Source organism: Oxyura jamaicensis, chromosome 15, assembly GCF_011077185.1.
Source record: "Oxyura jamaicensis isolate SHBP4307 breed ruddy duck chromosome 15, BPBGC_Ojam_1.0, whole genome shotgun sequence".
In the NCBI taxonomy this organism is placed as follows: Eukaryota; Metazoa; Chordata; class Aves; order Anseriformes; family Anatidae; genus Oxyura; species Oxyura jamaicensis.
In genome coordinates this window covers 5617456-5636801 of record NC_048907.1, presented here as the reverse complement: position 1 = coordinate 5636801, position 19346 = coordinate 5617456, and the positions used below count along the sequence as shown (strand labels likewise).

Below are 19346 nucleotides of genomic sequence, written 5' to 3'. Positions count from 1 at the left end.
ACCCCCTGCCTCTCCCCACCCCCCCCGAAAAAAAAAAGCCCAGCGGAGCGGCCCCGGTGCCCCGCCGGAAAGTTTCCCGGAGAAGCGGAGCGGGGCTGGGGGCTGCCCGGCCGCCCCCCCCCGTCCCCCCTCCCCGCACCTACCTGGCGGAGGAGAGGAGCCGGCCCCGGCCCCGGCCCTGCCCGGAGCATCCCGGAGCGGCGCTGGGCTCGGCTGGGCTGCCGGGGGGGGAGCCAGCCCTCGCTGCGCCCCTTTATCCCGGCAGCACCGAAACGAATCCGCTTTGACGTCCAACCAGGGTTTTTATGGGTGTGGAGCGAGCCGGTGCAGCCCTCATTAGGAGACACTCCGCTCTCCAAATCATACATCTTTTATATAACCTCATTTCCAGCCTGGCTTGTCTCCCGCCCGCGGGGGGGCGGGGAGAAGAGCCCCCCCCGTGTGGGCCCCCCCCTTGCCCCCCCCGCTAATTAAAAAGCCGGAGAGCCCCCCCCCGGCCCCCACTTGTTGCCAGAAAGCTGTGCTCGCATCCCACAGGCCCTCCGCAGCCTGCCCGGGGCAGTGGGGGCTCAGCCCTCCCCGGCCCCCCGCCTGTTCCGAGCCCCCTGCAGCCTCCCCCCCGTGCCCCTGGAGAGCCACAGTCCCCCTGATCTTGCACCCTACTGATCAAAGGAGCTGCAGAAAAGCCCCCTCTTTCCCCAAAAGCAAATGCCCCCCCCCATGCCAGCTTGTCCCTGCACCTCTGCGCCCAGGGCAGGTGGCACCAGCCCCACTGGGGTCCCCCCCAGTGCCCCCAGCCTGGAGCCATGTAGTGCACTGGGCATGCTGCAGCTGAGGGCTGGGGCAGCCCCCGAGCTTCTGCTGTTGTAGGGGTGCACGGGGGGGAGTCTCCCCCTCGCCCCAGCTCCCCTCCTGACTCTGTACCTGCCCCTGCTAAGGCCCAGTGCAGACCCAGGCTTGACATCAGTCTTCAGGCTTTGCAATTGTGCTCATTCCCATGGCAACAACAAACACCGAATTATAGATATATAATATTATATAAACCCCACCGGGCTCGCGGGCAGGAGCAGGAGGCTCACCTGCTCGCAGCCTCCCCCCTCACCCCCGGACCCCAGAGGCTGCTCCCCCAGGAGCGCGGCCGCGCAGCTCCAGCCAGGCCCCGGCTCACGGCCACCGCTGCCCCGGGAGCCAGCTGCCAGCCCTGCTGCCTCTCGGGGGGCTCCCGGGGGAACCGCAGCACATCGCAGGGGGCAGCTCGATTGTAGAAATTCCCCCAGGGGAGAGGGGAGCAGCAGCCCCCTTCCTCCCCTGGGGACTCCTTGTGGAGGTGGCGAAGGGGAGAGGGCAGCAGGATGGGGGCTGTGCCCCCTGCTCCTCGCGCTACACATCTATCAAGCTGTAACGCGCTGTCTGGGGCTAATGAAAACATAATTATGCCCATTTAGATGCAGGAGGACTAATTTAATAGCAAGCTACCAAACGATGACTGCTCTGCTCCATCAGGCAGGGAAACCTGCCCCATGGAGGGACGAGCGGCACGGGGTGGGTGCACACAGATGAAAAGCTTCATGACCTGGTCCCAGGCTGAAAATTGTCACCTTCAGCCCAGGCTGAGAGAAGCGCAAGGGATTCTCCTTTTTGGGCTCTCATTATTGAGCCTGGTGCTAGAGATGCTCAGGGAAACCGGTCGGGGCCGTGCCGCGCAGCCACCCGCGGACACGCTCTGGAGCTGCTCCGTGGCAGGACCCCAGAACCTCTCCGTCAGCCCCAAACCCTGAGGCTCACAGCTGCTTTTAGGGCTGGAGGAAGGAGCCGAGGAGCTGTGCTCGTCCACAGGCCACTGCCTCACCAGGGCATGGCAGCACGTGCTTCTCCTGCGTAAAACTTAACGGAGCGATGCTCACTTCTGTATCTTTGCAGGAGCCCGTGAAGCCAGGGCCACAGCACCAGTGTCAGAAGGGAGCTGCTCGCCTGTGCATGTCCCACCATCCCCCTGAGACCATGAGCAGCCCCAGGCAGCCTTTTCTTCTAATTAGGAGGTTCATAAACAGCCCATGACCCAGGGCTTGACCTGGGGGTGGAGAAGGTTTCTCGCCACCTTCTCCAGCCCCTCCGCACCCAGGGAGCCCATTCCTGGCTGCTGGCTTGCCATCAAATATTTGCACCTCCCTTCCTCCAGCAAAGAGCACTCGTACACAGGATTTCTCCATAGGGAGCACATTCCTGTAATCCTGCCCCATCCTGCCCGGGGAGCCTGGAGTCACAGAGAAGACATCCATGCCCGGGAGAAGTGCCCCCACGCCTCATCCATACAAGTCACTTCCCCTTTTTGCAGCCAGAACCAAACACGAGGGTGCCACCGAGCGAGTTACCCCCAAAATCATCTCGGGAGGGGGGCACAGCCCCTGCCCTGCCCCTCGCCCAGCTCCCCCTCTGTGTGAAATCAGCTCAGTGCTGTTTGCCTCCAGCCATATGCTCCCGGTGCATACAGAAGCCAAATATAAACCAAGCAGCCCGTGCTCCCCCAAGTTTCCTTTCCCCCCCTGCTCTGGGCTCGCCTTCCCTCCGCTCGCCCTCACCCACCTCTGCCAGGAGCCGGCGGGGGCTCGGGGGGTGCCAAAAATGCTGCTCCTGGCGCTCGGAGGTGCTGGGGAGCTGGCAGGGATCACGCACACACACACAGCAGCCCCGGAGTTATTCGGCTGCTATTTCTATGCCACCCGAAACGCGTTCGAGGGATTACGGCGGCGGGAATAAAGAAAGGGCTAAACATATTTATACCGAAGCTTAAGGAGCCGATGTAACGGCACGCACACACACACACACACCAGCTGAGAGGGGGGTCTGGCACCGAGGCTGCAGCGATTTGGGACAAATCCCAGGATTGTCTGTCTGTGTGTGCTCCAGTTTAGAGCGAGTGCGGATGCTGGCGCTTGCCTATGGGTGGCAGTGAGCCTTCACGGTTGCTGCCCTCCCCGAGCAGAGCGGCTCCGGAGGGCCTGGGGAGTCCCGCAGCTGGGCAAGCTGCAGGACACGTTTTGGGGAAAAAGCTGGGGAAACCCACCCGAGAGCCAAACACACGCCTTCAGCCTCCCTGCACCGTGGGCTGTGTTGTTAAACGTGCTGCTGGAAAGTCTTCCCGAGCGCATCTCGCCGCCTCCGACGGTATAAAGTGGGTTATAAAGGGTGATCTCTCTCTCACACGTACGCGTGGGCACGCACACACACACAAAATCTAATAAAAAGATATTAGTCGAAGAGTATTTGGCTTCTGGCATTAAACTCAAGCTTCATACAGACACCAAAGAAATGAAATTATGGGAGCTCACAAACAAGAAATTCCAGGGGGATGAATTAATGTTTCATCACTATTACAGGGCAGAGAAGTACCTGTCTGTCTTCCCTCGCGTTTCTTTCTCTTGTACTTCAAAATGCGAGGCTCCTGCCTTTCAGAGCCACAGCATCACGTCTCCCACGGCACCATCCCCACCTCCCCATCAAAACCGGGATTGTTTTCATCGTCGCTTTAAGGACGCGCTGGAGGTCTGACAAACACACCAAAGCTCAAGGACGCCTTGTAAATCCAGGGTCTAATTTGAACAGATGAAAAACCTGCTTTGAGCCCTCGCTTCGCATGCTGGAACCGGCTCGAGTTACTTCTGGGTTATTCAGATGCAAACACTGTCTTTAAACACAAGTGTCTGAGGCATCCGCGAGCAGCTGGAAGTTTGGGGGCAGATGCTCAGCAGCGGCAGAGCTCCACGACTCCACCGAAATCAGCAGAATTGAGATCATTAAAGCTAGAGAAAAGCAGCCAGCCCTCAGTGTTTTATACCCTCCGAGTCCCCATCTCAAACCCCTTCCCTTCTAGGAGCCCCCAGACGCTGCCTTTTCCCCTTCATATCAGCTATCGGGGTGACCCCAAACTGGAAAATCACTTAAAAAACCCTTAACAGTATATTTAGAGTGTTATTTCTATTAAGCCACACGTCGCAGAGGGCTGCAGGTTAAAGGCTCTTTCTAAAAGCCCCAAATCCCTAATCTCAAGCTAAAAGTTATCGCCAGGGGACCTCGGGGTGGGTAGTGACAAACACAGGAAAGGGCCCTGCATCAGGCAGCGCCCTGGGTAAATAGGCGAGGGGCGGGGAGCGGAGGGGCTGAAGCAGGCTGACAAGCCTGATAAGCCAAATCTGCAAAGCATTCACAGCAAAAAGAACACAAAGCGAAACCCAAAAGCAGAGAAACAGCTGCTGTTGAGTCCTTAATTTCCAAAAAAGACCCCGCTAGCAGAAAAAGAGCGGCAAGGAAAAATGGCAGAAATATTCCGCGACCCACCAGCAAAGCCCCTGGTGGGATGCGGAGATGGGTGGAGAGGGAGCCTGCAGCATCCCTGCTCCACCCCCCAGCCCCTCTGGAATAAAGCAGAGCATTTCGGGCTTCCCACGAGGAGGAATGCGGCCCCTCACCCCTAAAAGCAGGGCAGCCCCACCGCAAAGACCAAGGGGAAGGTGACAACGTGGAAGGCTGGTCCCAGCCCCCAAATTACAGCTCCAACAAACGCACTTTGGGGTGTACACCTGGGCATGCACGTCGGTCACGGACCTCTGAATCAGCACCCTCCAGCCTCAGCCAAGCAGCACCCAGGGATCTGCCCCAGCCCAAACACATGAGTCAGAAGCTCCCCAAAAAGGGAGGAAAACAACAACCAGGGACACAGATCTGGGCCTTTTTCCTTTTTTTTTTTTTTTCTTCCTTTCTCCCCACAAACAAAAGAAAGACGGCGCTCAGCCTTCCCACCAACTGGTGAGAAGTTTGCAGAGGCAATGCCAGGAATTCAGATTTATTTCTGGAATGACTTTAATGGGATATTGAAAGGCTGCTGTAATTTAGAGGTATTAAGTAGCTTCTCCCAGTTAAACCAAGGCAAAGTTAAACACTGCTTGCTGGAGAGGAGCTGGCTGCCCTAAAAAACAGCACAATTGCAACACTTCACCTCCACTGTAGACAATTTGTTCCCCTTACCAACAAATCACTCCTGAAGAGCAAGAAAAGGAGGAAACGGAGCCTCCTGAACCCAACCAAGGCCAGATCCTGCCAGCCCTCCCGCACCCTGCGTCGCTTCGTGCCAGTGAGCCTAATGCAGGATTCAAGGTGCCAGGCCCCGAGTTCATGGCTTTGGGGAGTTTTTAAAGCAATTTACAGCTTTTTGACTACCCCAGCCCAGTGATTCACTTACCCACAGGCCATCCGGGTCCTGCTGCAGAAGGCTCCCCACGGCCAGATCCTGGCTCAGCACAGCACCTCTGCTTGCAGGCTCCCCGAGCCAACCCCACTAATTAGAGGGAAGCAGCTCTGTGGTGTCACCTGCTTCGTTAGTACAGGTGTAACTGGCTCCAACGAGGTGCGGGACCCTCCCTGGGGCTGAGATGTTTCCTGATGTTCCCCCTCCCCACGGATTTCAGCCCAAACGCCAGCTCCTGCTGTGCCCCCCTCCCTGGGGCCATGCAGTGGGGACAAGGGCATGGTCCCATCGTGGTCACGCTGCCAGCAGAAGCCCTTTAGCAGCAGAAATTGGGTTGTGTGGCAGCAGAAATTGGCTGTGACTCCTCTAGATATATGTCCCCTGCCACACATCCCACCTCGGCTCTGGACCAGGGCAGCCCAACCTGCTGCACCCTCCCCATCCCAACCCACTTTTTCTGTCCTGCAGAGACCACTATGGAATATTTTGGGGGCAAGAGGTGCTCAGGAGATACCAGGAGAGCTAGAATCCTCCAGACATTCAGGTGCTTGTTTTATTTTTAGCAGCATCACCTTCCCCTCCTCGTGTCAGTTTTTTTTTTTGCAGCAAGAGCGGAGCTGGGAACGGGCTCTGGGTTCAGAGCCGGAGGAACACACCCACACAGCCTGAGGGGGAGCTTTGAGGCCAAAGCCACTGCAAACAGGAAAAACAGCCTAAGGAACAGAGGACCACCTTGGTCCCGTGAAGCACTACCCTATGTAATGCCAGAAAACCGACCCCCATCTCCCTAGCCCCTTTTACAGATGGGGAAACTGAGGCACGCAAAGGGACAAGGGTCAGCTGAAAAACCTGTATCACTCCTGATTTAAAAAGTGGAGAAATAGCATCAAAGAGCCTCTCTTTTCCCTCACCTGCCTGCTGGGTGAGGGAGAGGGCTCAGGGTTTTCCCCACGAGGCTGGAGGAACATCGTGCCTCCCAAGCAGGAGGAGGCTGGAGAGCGCTCGCCCCGAGACGCCGGCCACAGCCGGAGCAGCCCAGCCCAGCACTTGGCAGAGTAAAAGCTTCTGTTTGCCGTTTAGCAATAAATCAGCATCGGACACTCCAAAAGAAAGACCAGAAAGAAAGGAAAAAAAAAAAAAATGTAAGGTCACGATCAAGAAAGAAGTGTTGCAAAACGCCCCGTGGCAGCAGGGGGATCGCTGTCTGCTCTGCACGGGCAGCTCCCGGCCCCAAAACGCTCCCCAGCAGATCCCACCCCCGGGCACTGAAGCAAGGAGCCAGCCCTGCCCCATGCTGGTTCCTCTCCTGCTGGGGGAAATGAGGGCAATTTGGGGACACCTCCAATTTGGCAGTTCCCAGGTGGGGTGTCCGGAGGCAGCATGGGGCAGGTGGTCCCGGCGCATCCCTCCCTAGACCTGGGCACTGCAGACATCCCCCAGAGACCCCGTGGGGAAGAGCAGGAGCCAGCTTGCTCTCCCCCTCGTAGCTGTAAGGCAGAACAAAACCCACTTTGGACGCTTTTTCACGCGATTCAGCTTTCTCACAAAGAAATCACTGTTTTTTTCCTGGGGAATGTTTTCTCCTCGCTAGCTCCGCAGCCTGCTTCCCCTTCCCTCTCCAGCTTCCTGCTGGCTCATAAAGCAGCCTCTCTCGCCTTTGCTGAATTTTGGAGAGATATCACAACCTCAAACGTGTTTTTCTTGCTGCCGGGGTCCTATCAGCCCCCTGCGGAGGAGCACGGAGGACCTCTGGCCCTTGCCGCTGCACTCACGGGGCTCAGAAGTGAGCTGCGATAAACAAGGAGGCTCTTCGCTTCCTTGATACGATCGAGACTGACAGGGCCTTGGACAGGCTTCCCCCTCCCCGTTTTTTTTTTTAATTATTATTATTTTATTTATTTTTTTTCAGCCTTTTATTCCCAGTGGCCAAGAACATTTAGTCTGGCCGGGAAAAGGAAATCACATTAGAGAATTACGGCTCATTTAGCAGGTCCCACTGGAAGCCCTGCAATAACCACTGCCTTCCTAACAGGATTAGCCAGCGTCTGAACCTCCCGATCGCGCTGCAGTCGTCTCCACTCCCAACATCTCGAGGACCCCAGAAAACACCAAGCAACCGCAGAAACCCCAAATTGAGGTGGACCCGAAGAAGGAAAGATGGAGAGGATGGAGGGGACCGAGCCCTGCCTGCCTGCAGCTGTGGACTTCGCTTTGCCTTGATGATTTGGCTTCTCCCATCCTTAGGGCTCTGCGCCCAGCGGTGAGAGTCGGATCCCATAGAGGATCCAGGGATATCCGCCTCAGAAACACATTGGGGCACGTTCTGCTACAGCTTTAGGTAGGACTTACTGGGCTGGACCCAAACATTTCGCTTCACACCAGCAGCAGCTTCGGATGCACGAAGGTTACCACCTGAGACATTCCTGTACGGTGGTTGAGGGTCCCCTGGCATCAGTCTTGGAGGCTACAGGAACACCGGTTTTGGGTTGGCATCACACGTAGCATGTTACTGGGATCGGCTCTCTGTCTTTAAGAGGCTGGGAGGGTTTAGGGAAAAAATATTCAGAGGAGAAAATCAGGAAAGAAGCCAAGTTATAAGGTGCCACCAGAACAGCCAAGGTGAGGTTTTGCCTTTGGTAGTGCTGAAACCTCATCACTTCTCCCATCCCTGTCCCCACTCGGTACGAGGAAGAGGCAGTGAAAGGGCAATAAATCAGGCGCAGCACCATGTATGAAAGCACACCTCTGTGATTTCACGGGGGCTGAACATCTGCCTGTTGCCGCAAAGCAGCTCCCAGCGCTTCATCACCGCGCTGGCTGGCACATGGAGAGAAAAGCGAGCACGGTCCCAGCAGCTCGGGGCACACAGCACGGCAGGAGCACTGTGAAATGCAGCCCACAGCAACTGGCAAAGACACCACAAATCATCCCAGTGGCATCCCTCCACGGGGCTCCACCGCGTCCTGCTGCACCTCGCAAGGAAGGGTGCAAAGTCTGGGAAGGATTTGCTCGGAAGAGATTTTGGGGGTGCAACAAACCCTTGCCTTCCACCAGCACCTTGTTTGCTTCAGCCAAAGCAATTCACTGAGATCATATTCTCACCAGCTCCTTACTCCATGGCACACCTGCTACGGGCAGCTTTTGGCATCGCAGAGCCCCACCACATGCAGATGTAGGGCCCCAGGACCCCAGCCTGGTCCCGCTGCAGTCCCTCCCCAGCCAGGGGTGGGAGGCTGGGAGGTGTTGGAGCCCCTCCAGCCCCACCACAAGGGGCTCAGAGCATCAGCTCCTGACTTGGATGCTCCAAGGGAGCTGGGGTGGCTGAGAAACCTCATTACTGCTGCAGATAAAAAGGCCAGGCAGGGCTGATTTTATTTTAACAGAGCACCGCATCGCCGTCCCCGCAGCTCCCACGCTGTTCCAGCTCCTCCACGAGATGTTTCCATCATTAGCAAGACTTTTGTCTGCAGGTGGAGGGACCTTCACAGGGCTGCTAACGAAGCTGCGTGGGCAGGGTTAATTGCCAGGGGTCGGAGCCATGAGCCCAGCAAAGAATGCTCCGGGAAAGACTTGGGGACCTCGGGGGCTTTACATTAACCCCAAGAACAAGGCAAGGGGTGAAGAGGAGGGAGGGGTGCTGCGGAGCCCAGAGCAGGGAGCTTTGCTCATGCACACAGGGTGTAATTCAGTCTGCAGGGTCTCAGCCAAGCCAAAAATCGAGCAAGAGGCTGAAAGGGCAGAAGTGCTCATGTGGCTAACGAGCGTGCATGGGCTGTGAGCATCCCTGCTGGCGAGAGCACCGGAGGCGGGTTGCAAAGACCAATCTTGGCCTCCCACCAACCTCAAGTCGTGGGCAGCAGGAGGATGCTCCTGGGCGAGTGAGGGTTGATCTCCCTCCTCTCAGTGCCCCCAGCCCGTCTGTCTGTCCCTCAGAGGATGGGCAGCAACTGCCTGTGCTGTGCCATCGTGCCATGGCAAGGATGCTCTTGCTCACCAGCTGCAGAAGTCACCGTTATCCCCATCACTTTGTGCTTTGGGAGGGTTTTTTCCCCCTCTGTGCCTCAGACTGAGCTGGAGCAGTGCTCTGCTCTCCTCTGGGTCTTCTGCAGAGACTCCTGAGCACCATCACCCTTCCCAGCATTGTTCCAATCAGCGCCATATGGGACAGAAACGCTGCTTGGCAAGCTGGGAATGCACAAATCTGACCTTCTAGCTCAACCATGTACAGCATCCAAGAGCATCAGCCATGGCAAAGGAGGCGACATGGGGCTTGTCCCAGGACATCTGGCTGGCAGGGAGTCCTGGAGATGCAATTAGAGGAACCCAGCAGGAAGGAATAAATATTCCTTTGCATTTATCCCTATGCCATAACAGCTGCTTCTGCCACAGAAGTGACCTTTCCAGCTTTATTTTTTTTTCACAATACAATTTGGAGATGGGTTAAAGGCCAAGAAACTGTCCATAAGGGAAGTGCCACGAACCATCAGGGCTTTGGTTGCCTGCAGGAGGCAGAGGAGCGATGTTCCCTCGTGTGCCTCCTGCCGTTGCCCTGGGTTTGGTTTTGATCAAAGAGAGACCAGCTACATGGAAGAAGCCTTCTTGGCCACTGAATCCATCAGCCACCACCTTAGGAAGCTATTGCCAGCCTTGGTCTGTGACTATGCACAACACATATCGCTGCTGAGTGCCTCAGTTTCCCTGTCTTTTAGGTGTAGTGATCCTCCACAACGGGATGCCCAAGGCACTGCCCAAGGCAGGAGCCACCAGTGGCCCCTTCCCCTTTCACACCCTGAGAGTCTGGGTTCCTTTTCCTCGAGCTGAAGGCAGCGCTGGCTCCTCACAAGTCCTGTTTGCAGAACAGCCACGGAGAAGGAACAAGCCTTCAGTCCTGGACCTGCTTCACAGGCACAAGGCGGCGACTGCTTTTCCAATGTCCTCTCGTGCACGTTCTTGTATTTTAGAGAAGCCAGCGGGTCCACGTGATGCCTGAGACCAGGACAAGAAGGAGCTCCAAGGCATCCCTGCCGTCCCCAACCCCTTAGATCCAGCCCATACACCTCCCACCACCCGAAGCAGGCACACAGCTGCCCCCCAACCCTCCTCCCCATCCTCTCTCGCCTCCTGTTTTTGTTTGTTTTGCCATCCACGCGTTCACCAGGAGCAGCAGGGTCTGGCAGCCCGAACTTCCCTGGGGAAGAAGTTCTGGCATCCAGCATCCAAGTGGAAAGTTGCTCAGAGCCTGTCTCATCTCACTTTTGACATATCACCGCTGTCCATTTCCCTTCCCAAGGAAATCTGATTTGTTCCAAAGTTTATAGTTTCAGTGACCTAATCCCAGCATAGTTGTTCCTGTTTCCCTTTAATTTACTGCCTCAGCTTGTATTAATTGATGTATTGCAGAGGGCATGAGCCAAGCTAATTGTTTTAGAAAAAGAAAAAAAGAAGAAAGAAAGGGAGATGTGAGGTCCCTTGGCGGATTATTGAGGTATTTGAGTGGGGAAGCAGCAGCCACCAGCAAACAGCAATAGCTCCAAACAGAAGCAGCTCCAGGAGAGGTGGGGGCTCTCCGGTTGGCGTCATGCAGACAGAAATACCTGCCCTGGGGTGACCCCGGGGAGCCAGGCGAGGTGCGGGCTGTGATGTTTGCCCTTCCCTGCTGGGCTGCCTTCGCCCCCAGGGCTGCTTCTGTCCGATTTGGGGGATCAGGGCAGTTTCCAGAGGACAGGATAAACGCAGATGATGATGGGTGACACCCGGAGCAAGGAGCATCTAGGGAAGCACAAGCTGCTTGCCTTGCCTGCGAGGGTGATGGAGCAAATCCTCCTGGCAGCTGTTTCCACCCACGGTGGAGAAGAGCGGTTGGGAACTGCCAGCAGGGATTTATCAGGTGTAAGTCACGGCCAGCAGACCCGATCGCCTTCAGGGTGAGAGAACTGGCTCCGTGGACAGGGGAAGAGCTGTGCCAGTTGTATAACTTCCCTTGGGCAAGGCTTTTGATTGTCTCCCATAATATTCTTGTGGTCAAACTGGTGAAATAAAGATTGGATAAGTAAATTATCTGAGGACAGAGCACAGTCTGGGAACACTTTCATCTGACATCAGAAGGCAGGGCTGGAGAAACAGCCCCACGGAGCTCAGGGACCCGAAAGGCAAAGCCCCCATCTGGCCACTGGGAGAGGACACCCCAGTAACTGGGCAGGCTGGGCCCAAAAGCCTGGAGAGCAGCTTTGGAGAAAAGGACCGGGAGGCCCTGGTGGACCAGAGGATGGTTTATCTTGGCTAAGGTCTACAGCTTCCTGGGCTGTACGAGCAAAGGCAAAAGGGACAATTCCCCTCTATTCAACACTTGCAAGAGCAAATAATGTCCAGACACGGCCACACCAGATCTCATCCAGAGACCACCGAGCTCCCAAGCTGTGGAGCTGGGCTCCTCCTGCCCAAAGACGAGCAGGGGAAGAGGAGCCCCCACAGGGATGCCAGGACAAGCTGGAACATGGGCAATTTGGGCTCACTCTAGGCAAAAAGAGGCTGCTTGCACAGCTTAGTTTCATTTTTGGAGACCTCACACTTGGCTTTGCAGGCTGGTTTTGAGCAGAAGGGAAGGAGAGGCATCACCTCCAGCAGCTCAGCTCCAGCTGACCAGACCACACAGCATCTCTGGGTCCCAATGTGTGAGCAGCAAAGCTCCATTCCCACACGTCCCCGGTCCCTCTGAACCCCAGCACCGTCTTGTTAAAGTTTTTCAGAAAACAAACTTGCCCCTTGTTGTTTTCCAAACCGAAAGCCTTCCCCCCTGCCCTTCGCATAAATCAGCACGGGCTCTTTCAGCACGGCTCTCACTGAGAGGTTGATTTATTCGGGAGCAACACAGGGAGTTTCCAGATTAACACTAATTGCTCTCCCAAATTACTTAATAGTTTAAATTGCAGCCCTCTCTTTGGAAATCATCTCAGACAGTTCAATAATAATAATAAAAAAACCAACTATCATCGGAGAGACAACTGCAAATTGATAAAGTCTTTGAGACTGGGCTAATATCATTGCTGCCTGGCAAATTTATTCATCTGAAACAAGACGAGAAGGATAAACACTCTCGCTCGGCAAGGAGGACACCGCCTGCTACCGAGCTGCTCAATTTTCTCTTCCAGAGACACTCCTATTGCTCCGAGAGGGACACAACACGGCTGAAACAACTCAGCCGGCTGCAGTGCCTGCGAACGAGCAGCACCAGAGAGAAAAAATAAATAAAGAGAAATGTAATAACGATAAGGGCGACCGCTCGTGCTTGTGGCAGCAGGAGCTCGACCTTCGCGGGCGCTCCTGGCTGAGGCCGCGGGAGCTGGTGGCTGCCGAGCTCCCGCGGGGTTGAAATTGTCACCCAGGAGGGGAGGGGAAAACTTGTTTCATTTTGGCCGCTTCCCAATTTCCCAGCCCCTCCGGGGGCAGGAGGTGCAATGTCGCTCTCGCAGAGGAGGCCGAGGGATGGAGGGGAGGGAGAGCAGCGAAGCCGGGGGCCCCGCATCCTCCTGCTGCGGGCAGAGGGGGCACCGGGGCAGACCCAACGCACCCAGCCTGGAGGCTTGAAACAGCCCTAAAATGAACCCAAAGGGGCAAAGATCCACGGGCATGGGTGCAGAGGGAGTCCTGGGGTTGTGGGGCAATGCTAACCTGGGTAGACACCTCCGGGATCATTGGGCACTGCAATACTCCGTGGTGTGCCCGTGCTGAGGATGCAGACCATGAAAGCTCGTGCCTGGTGCCTCGTTAGTGGCCAGGCTTGGCCGTGCCACCTGGGATGGTCCTGCTCACCCTGCTGCCACCCGACCAAGCCCTACTTGCCTGCAGTATGCACCCAGCAAACAGCATCACACCAAAATCCACAGCAAGCTGCCCTGCAGTGGGTTAGAGAGGGGACCTGGCTGTGCAATGAAACCTCCCCCAGAAAACCCCAGGCAGAAAGCTCCCCCCGGCTCCATCCCTGGCTCGGCAGCGAGGGGGTTACGGGCGGCTGCTGCCCAGCACTGCGCTGAGAGCAGCGGGGGCTTGAGAGCCAGCCCGGCCGATGGCTGCCATCTGCTCCTGGCACCTCGGGCCACCGCCGGAGCCCAGAAGCACGGCAAAAACAAAATCCCAGCCGGCAGGCTCAGGGCGGGACGAGGTCTGCTCCAGCCAAGCCAGCAAAAAGCCCTTTGGGGTATTTAAAGGATGCAAAATGCCACCTACTTCGGTCCCCATTGTCCCCCACCCATGGTTGGTGGGGGACCCACCCTGCTTCTGGTGCTCCAAGCTGCCCCGGTGGCATAATTTCTCTGCACCATGGTGGCAGAAACACCGATCCCGAGGGATCTCCCCGGGATCACCCTCCCGGGGATGCGCGGAAGCTCGCAGGGCTGCTGTGCTAATGGGCACCGGCCCTGTGGGGCTGCAGCTTTTTGCCCCCCCCCCCCCCCCCCAGCAATGCACGGATCCGTCCCCATTCCTCGCCCGCTCTGGGAAGGCGTCCAAGGGAGCCGGCTCCGAGAGGCAGCCAATTAAAGCAAGAAACGGGAAAAACGCAAGCGCCGCCGGGTGCCTGCCGGGTGCCCTCCGAGCCACCGGCCAGCAAGCACCGGGGGAAAGCGGCCAAATTCCCTGCCCCACGGCCTGACCCCCCGGGGCTCGGGGAGGCAAAACCCCGCGGAAAAAAAGAAAAGTCTCATTCATCATTCAGCCTCTGTTTGTTTTCTGCGCTCCGCTAAGCTCAAACAAGCAAAACAGATTAGCTGGTCTCATTTGTTTCCTACTTAATTACACCTCTTCGGCGCTGATGTAATATTTCAAGATTTGGGTTGCTAAGGATGAAAATCCACCTTCCCCCTCCCACACCCACCTTGGCTTTTCATTCCCATAATGAAAAAGCCCAGATGGGTTTGTGTTTCTTTTTTTCTTTTTCTTTTTTTCCCCAAAAAGTCTAATTATTGAGGAATTCAAAAACTCTGAATTCAGAAGCTGCCAAAGAGTGCTCAGGTTGTCAGAAGCAGATGGACTTCGGCTCCAGCTTTTCATCACGTTATCCAGCACCCCGCCAAACAAAACGGAGGGGAGGGGTACGGGCCCTGCATCTGCAGCCGCACGCGGCCCCGGATAACTTCAGCTGTCCCCCACCCCCCCAAGAATTGCTTCGCCATCAATAGGACTTCCCAGGAAGCCGGCGCAGCTGCGTGCAGGCGCAGTTGCAGGATGAGCTTGGGGAAGGAGCAGCCGCCTCCCCGCGGGTTGGAAATGCCTCCCGCCGAGCTTCGCTCTCCGCACGAGGCCCCCGCCGCCGTGCCTTTGTGCTGCTCGGCTTCTCCAACCCCAGCTCCAGCTCACGAGTCAGCACAGAGCCGGCTTGGGGTGGGTATTGAAAGCTAAAGGTCCAAAAAAAAAAAGAGCAACAGCCACCCCGCAGGGAGCAGAGGGACCCACAGCTCAAAGAGCTGCAATGTCCCGTGCCAGCTGAAGCGATGCTGATGGCAGCCCCCCGTGCCAACAATAAGCTTGAATGCAAGTGTGGAAAAAGCCACGCACCCAGAGGGTCGGCGATGAGAAGTGACTGCAGCACGGCTCCAGGGCTCAGGGATCAGCAGGGGACACGGGGCTTGGGACTTCCGACCGCGGCCACCCCATAGCCCTGGCATCGCCACCTCTGCGTGTCCCCTGGAAACCTCCCAGCTCAGTCACAGCTCTGACATCTGTCCCCGTCCCCCCCCTTCCCAGCCATGCAGGGACAAGGGGGACACCCCACGGACAGGCTCGCGACACCGACACGGCCACCCCACCCTTACTTGTGCGCCGGCATCGCGCCCCCGCACGCGGGGCTCCATCGCGGGGAGGACGAGCGAACAAAAGCCACGCACCGGCTCCACGGCTCCGGCTGCATCCTGGGGCCATCCGGATGGGGACAGAAAGCTCCCGGCGGCTCCGCGAACCGCGCTTGCTTGCGGAAGAGCCGCGGGAGGGCTGGCTGAGCCGTGCCGAGCCGGCTGCGCAGCCCCAGCCAGCTTTCCCACGGTGGCTTTCGCCCTCGCCAGGGCCCAGTCACGTCCCCTCCCTGTGCCCGGCTCCATACAGCCCTCCCGGGGACCCCGATCTGCCCGACAGCCCCTCGGGGTCCCCAGGGGACATTGCCCGTGATTTGGGGTAAAGCAAGACCCCGTGGGGTGTCGCAGCCCCGAGGGGTCCCGGTGGCGGAGGCACTGGTTATTCAGTAACTTTAACCTCCGCAGGTGCAGGCTGCTCTGCTCCTTCCCAAATCACCCAAGCTGCATTTTTCCAGCTCATTTTCAAGGCATTTGGCGGTTTCAGATCTCGCCCAGGTGTGTTTTGGAGGAGGAAGAGTGAAGATGAGAGGGCGTTGGATTTGCGTTCAAAACACCCGACTAAGGAGGGGAAAAAAAGGAGGACAAAGCCCTGCGGGCAGTGCCGGGCTGCAGCCCGTGGCACCAGCTGGGTGCTGTGCGGGGCCCTGAGACCTTCCCCACTACAAAACCCTTTCCCCGAAGCCAAACCAGCCCCAGTCCCAGCAAAAAGCCTGTTTCCACGCCACAGTGAGCAAAGCTCTCGTTTTGCCCAAGGAATTTTATCTACACGGAAGCAGGCTTTGGTTTTAGTCTGCCCCTGATGAGCATGCAAGGAGCTCTCTTGTCGGTTTCATCTGAAGGCCACCCCCAGCTCCATCAGGAGGTAACAGCCCTTAGCAGGCACCTCAGAAGGCTTTGCACTGATTTTTCTCCTCACCGTGGCTTCAGCCCCTGCAAGGCCAGGTGCACCCAAGAATTAGGATGTGGCCCAGGGCTCCACATTAATTACAGCGGGGCTTCGAGATCAGATCATCGCCAGGGTCCCTGCTGTCTCCTGTCACCTCCCATCCAGGCTTTCCCCATGCAGAAACTTCCCACCTGCACCTGTAGGAGCCTGAGCACGATCCTGAGGCCAGGAGCTGAGCCCCAGGAGGCATGCACAGCCCCAGGTCTTCCTCCTCCTCCTCCACCAAAGCCCTTCTGAGCCCCCAGCCCTGCTCACCGGCGTCCCCCGGGTGCTGCAGCAGCGCTGCCCGGAGGCAGCACAGCCCCACGGGTGACGGGGTGGGTGTGGGTGGGTGCTCCCCGGGAGGCCACAGCTGCTGCACTGTATTTAAGGTGTCCCATAAAGCACCCATAATGGAGCAATCCATTTTCCTCCAGGCAGGATCGCTCCGGGACAAGCCCAGGGGAAGGAGCAAGTGGAAATCACCCAGCCCAAGAGCGAGGGCTCCTACCCTGCACAGCCCCAGCAAACCTCCTGGATAGCATCGGGGGGCCCAATCCTGCACCCTGCCCAGCACGTAGCCCCGAGCAGGGAGCTGGATGGGCTGCGGGTGGGCCTGACCCTGCCACCTTCCCCCCCCCCCCCCCCCTTTGCTCCTGGCCTGGAGCGGATGCGGGGGCTGAGCAGGGCTCACTGCACACGGGCTGCAAAACCTTGGGTACGGTGCCCAAGAGAAACCGCGCTGCTGGAAATGCAAAACACAAAGAGCCCCCAGCGGGCTTGGTTTTGTGGGTCTGGGCTGGGAGCAAGGTTTGGGCACCGCAGAGGATTCAGTGGTTGAATCCCAGCAGCAGCGGCACCACCGTGCGGGGAAGGGGTGAGCATGGCCCTGTGCCCACAAGGGTGCTGGAAAAAAATCGCAGCCAAAAATAAGAGAAAATGAGAGAGGAAACGAGAGCGCAGTGAGCAGATGCAGCAAGCAGATGCAGCACCTTGTGCAGCACTGCCCGGGCCCTGCTTGGGATGTCTGGGGACAGCTTGGGGCAGCCCTTTCCCAACCCTACTCACAAAGGAGCCTGTGCTTTCTCTCCTAGCCCCTAGGCAGTGCCCAGGTCCTACAGCTGCCCCGTTCTGGGAAATAAATCGCTTTGGCCACAGAGGGGCCGGGTTCACCCCTGCAGGACACTTTTCCTGCAAGTGGAGGGGAAGAGCCTGGTGGAATCTGTCCTGTTCCCAATGCTGCCCCCACGGGGGACAACCTGTGCCCCCCCCCCCAGCTTCAGGATGCTCTGCTCCTGCCAGACCCATGGAGAAAAGGTTTCTGGTGTCCCCCCCTGCAGCACCCCAGGGATGGGGACACGGAGCCAGCAGGTACCACAGAGCATCCCTGCCCGGCACCCCCAGGCTCACAGTTTGCCATAACACACAGAAAGCCACCCTGTCTGTCTGCGTGTCTCTCCCCCCCCCACCCCCAAAAAAAAAAAAAAAAAAAAAAAGGAATAAACAGCTGCGAGGCATGGGAAAGCCTTTAGCTGGTTTTTCTACCTGTGCTGCCCAGGGCATGGTGTGGCTCTTCACCCCTCAAAGGAAGCTGCAGCTGCGATGGTTAGTGCACAGAGCTGGGAACTGCAAATCTCTGCTCCTTCCCAGGGCAGGAGGGGCCCCCAGGGTGCCGGGGTCAGGCAGAGCCTTGCAAGATCCCTGGGCACAGGGCAAGGCAGCGGGGCTCAGATTTCGGGAGACGGGCACCCAAGGGCAGGGTAAAAATAGAGGTGAGGAAAGGGAATCTGCTGAGCCATGGGAGCTCTGAGACGTGTGGGGAGGGCGGGAAGGCACCGGGGGGGGACACCAAGGCACCCCCTTCCGCCCCAGGTGGGTAGGGGAGGATGGAAATCCAAGGGCAGCTCCCTTGCGTGCCCTGGCTGGTGTTAATCTCTCCAAGCAGCAAAGCAGGAGCAGCCCTGCCCCAGCTGGGAGCAGCAATCCTGTTAGAGGGTGGGCGGCCATGGCGCGAGCAGCCAGTTAGTGGGAGCATCGTCAGCTGCCTGCGTGGGGCTCCCCACGTTGCTCTCCGGAGCATCAGTGATGGAGAGGGCTTGGGTTGTCCCAGCCCCTGGGCAGGATGGCCCCTGACAAGATACCTGACCCTAACAAAGGGCTCATGGATCCCCAGCCCGTGCCAGGACCCCCCCAGGTCCCGTGGTGCCCAGCAGGGACCGGCCCAGGGCACCCCAGCAGCGAGAGCTCGCTGCAGGCTCCTGAGAAAGCACAAGGAGGAAACATAAATCAGGGCGGGCGAACAATGCCCCATTGTGCCAGGCAGGATCCGGCACCCCCGGGGGCACCGATCCGATCCGGGCACCCCCAGCCCCGGCTCCCACGGCCGCATCCTGGTGCTGGGGTGGGTGAAGGCGCTGCCGGGGGGCCACCCACCACTTCTCACCCTCGGGGCTCGTGATCTGGCTCCCAGCCAGGCTTTTTTCTCCTTTTTCTGCTGATCCAGAGCAAAAAGAGGGAAAACGAGCCTGTTCTGCTGTGCTGCGGGGGGGAGAAGCGGTGCCTGGAGCCACCCCTCCGGTGACAGCGCGGTCCCCTCCGTGGTGGCATCCAGGTCTAGCAGCTGCACAGGTTTGGCACTTGCACATCCGATTTTTTTTTTAAGTTCATGCCAATAAATGGTTTCAGCATACGTTTAATTTTGGGGGAAGATGTGCACGTATAAACCCCCTGTGTCCAGAGGGAGGGGGGGCACCCGAGCAGCCACGGGGACACGGGGACGCCGTGCCACCACCACGTCCCCAGCCCTGTCCCCAGCTGGCAGCAGGCGCGTTTCAGCTCCTCTTTGACGCCGCACGCCTGTCCTCCGCTGTGAAATATTAATGGCTCATGATTCATCGGCAGGGAGACGGAGATGACGGCCACGTGTGCGCATTCGTGTGGCTCTGCAACACATCCACACGCAGATCCGGGTCCAGGGGAGCCTCAGATCCCCAGACTCTGTCACTGGGGCTGCTCCTGGGGACACAGCGCGGATTTATCCCCATACCGGTGCTGGCACCTGAGAGCTCAGCACCCCCTGCCCTGGGCTTGGCAGGGGGATCGATCAGTGGCTCTGCCCCCATGGTGCTGCCCAGTCCCCCACCAGTGCCAACCGGTTACAATCCAGGCCAGTGGGACCCCCCCCAGTTCACATGGGGGAACCCACAGGCCTGTAGTGCCATGGTGAAACCAGCGTCCCCATCAGCTTTTGGGGGACAAAGTCTCGAGCACACGAAGGTTTCAAGCGGTGGCTCTTTGCCCCCAGACCCCAACATCTCTCCCGTCCTACCTGGTCTCA

General features: G+C 57.9%; 1 protein-coding gene across 8 annotated transcripts in view; it reads right to left on the bottom strand.

Moving 5' to 3' along the window:
* NOS1 (nitric oxide synthase 1) overlaps positions 1–17832 on the bottom strand; it is a 63977-nt gene extending 46145 nt beyond the window's left edge. Inside the window, exon 1 of one of the 8 annotated variants that reach the window (XM_035340444.1) lies at positions 17555–17832. The gene's annotated coding sequence lies outside the window, so the exon portion shown is untranslated. Of the gene's footprint in view, positions 1–143; positions 306–2583; positions 2781–5236; positions 5562–15048; positions 15332–16285; positions 16390–17554 lie in introns of those variants that run through there. The other 7 variants (XM_035340446.1, XM_035340445.1, XM_035340448.1 and 4 more) reach the window with 7 other exon arrangements.
* Between the last annotated feature and the right edge of the window lie 1514 nt (positions 17833–19346).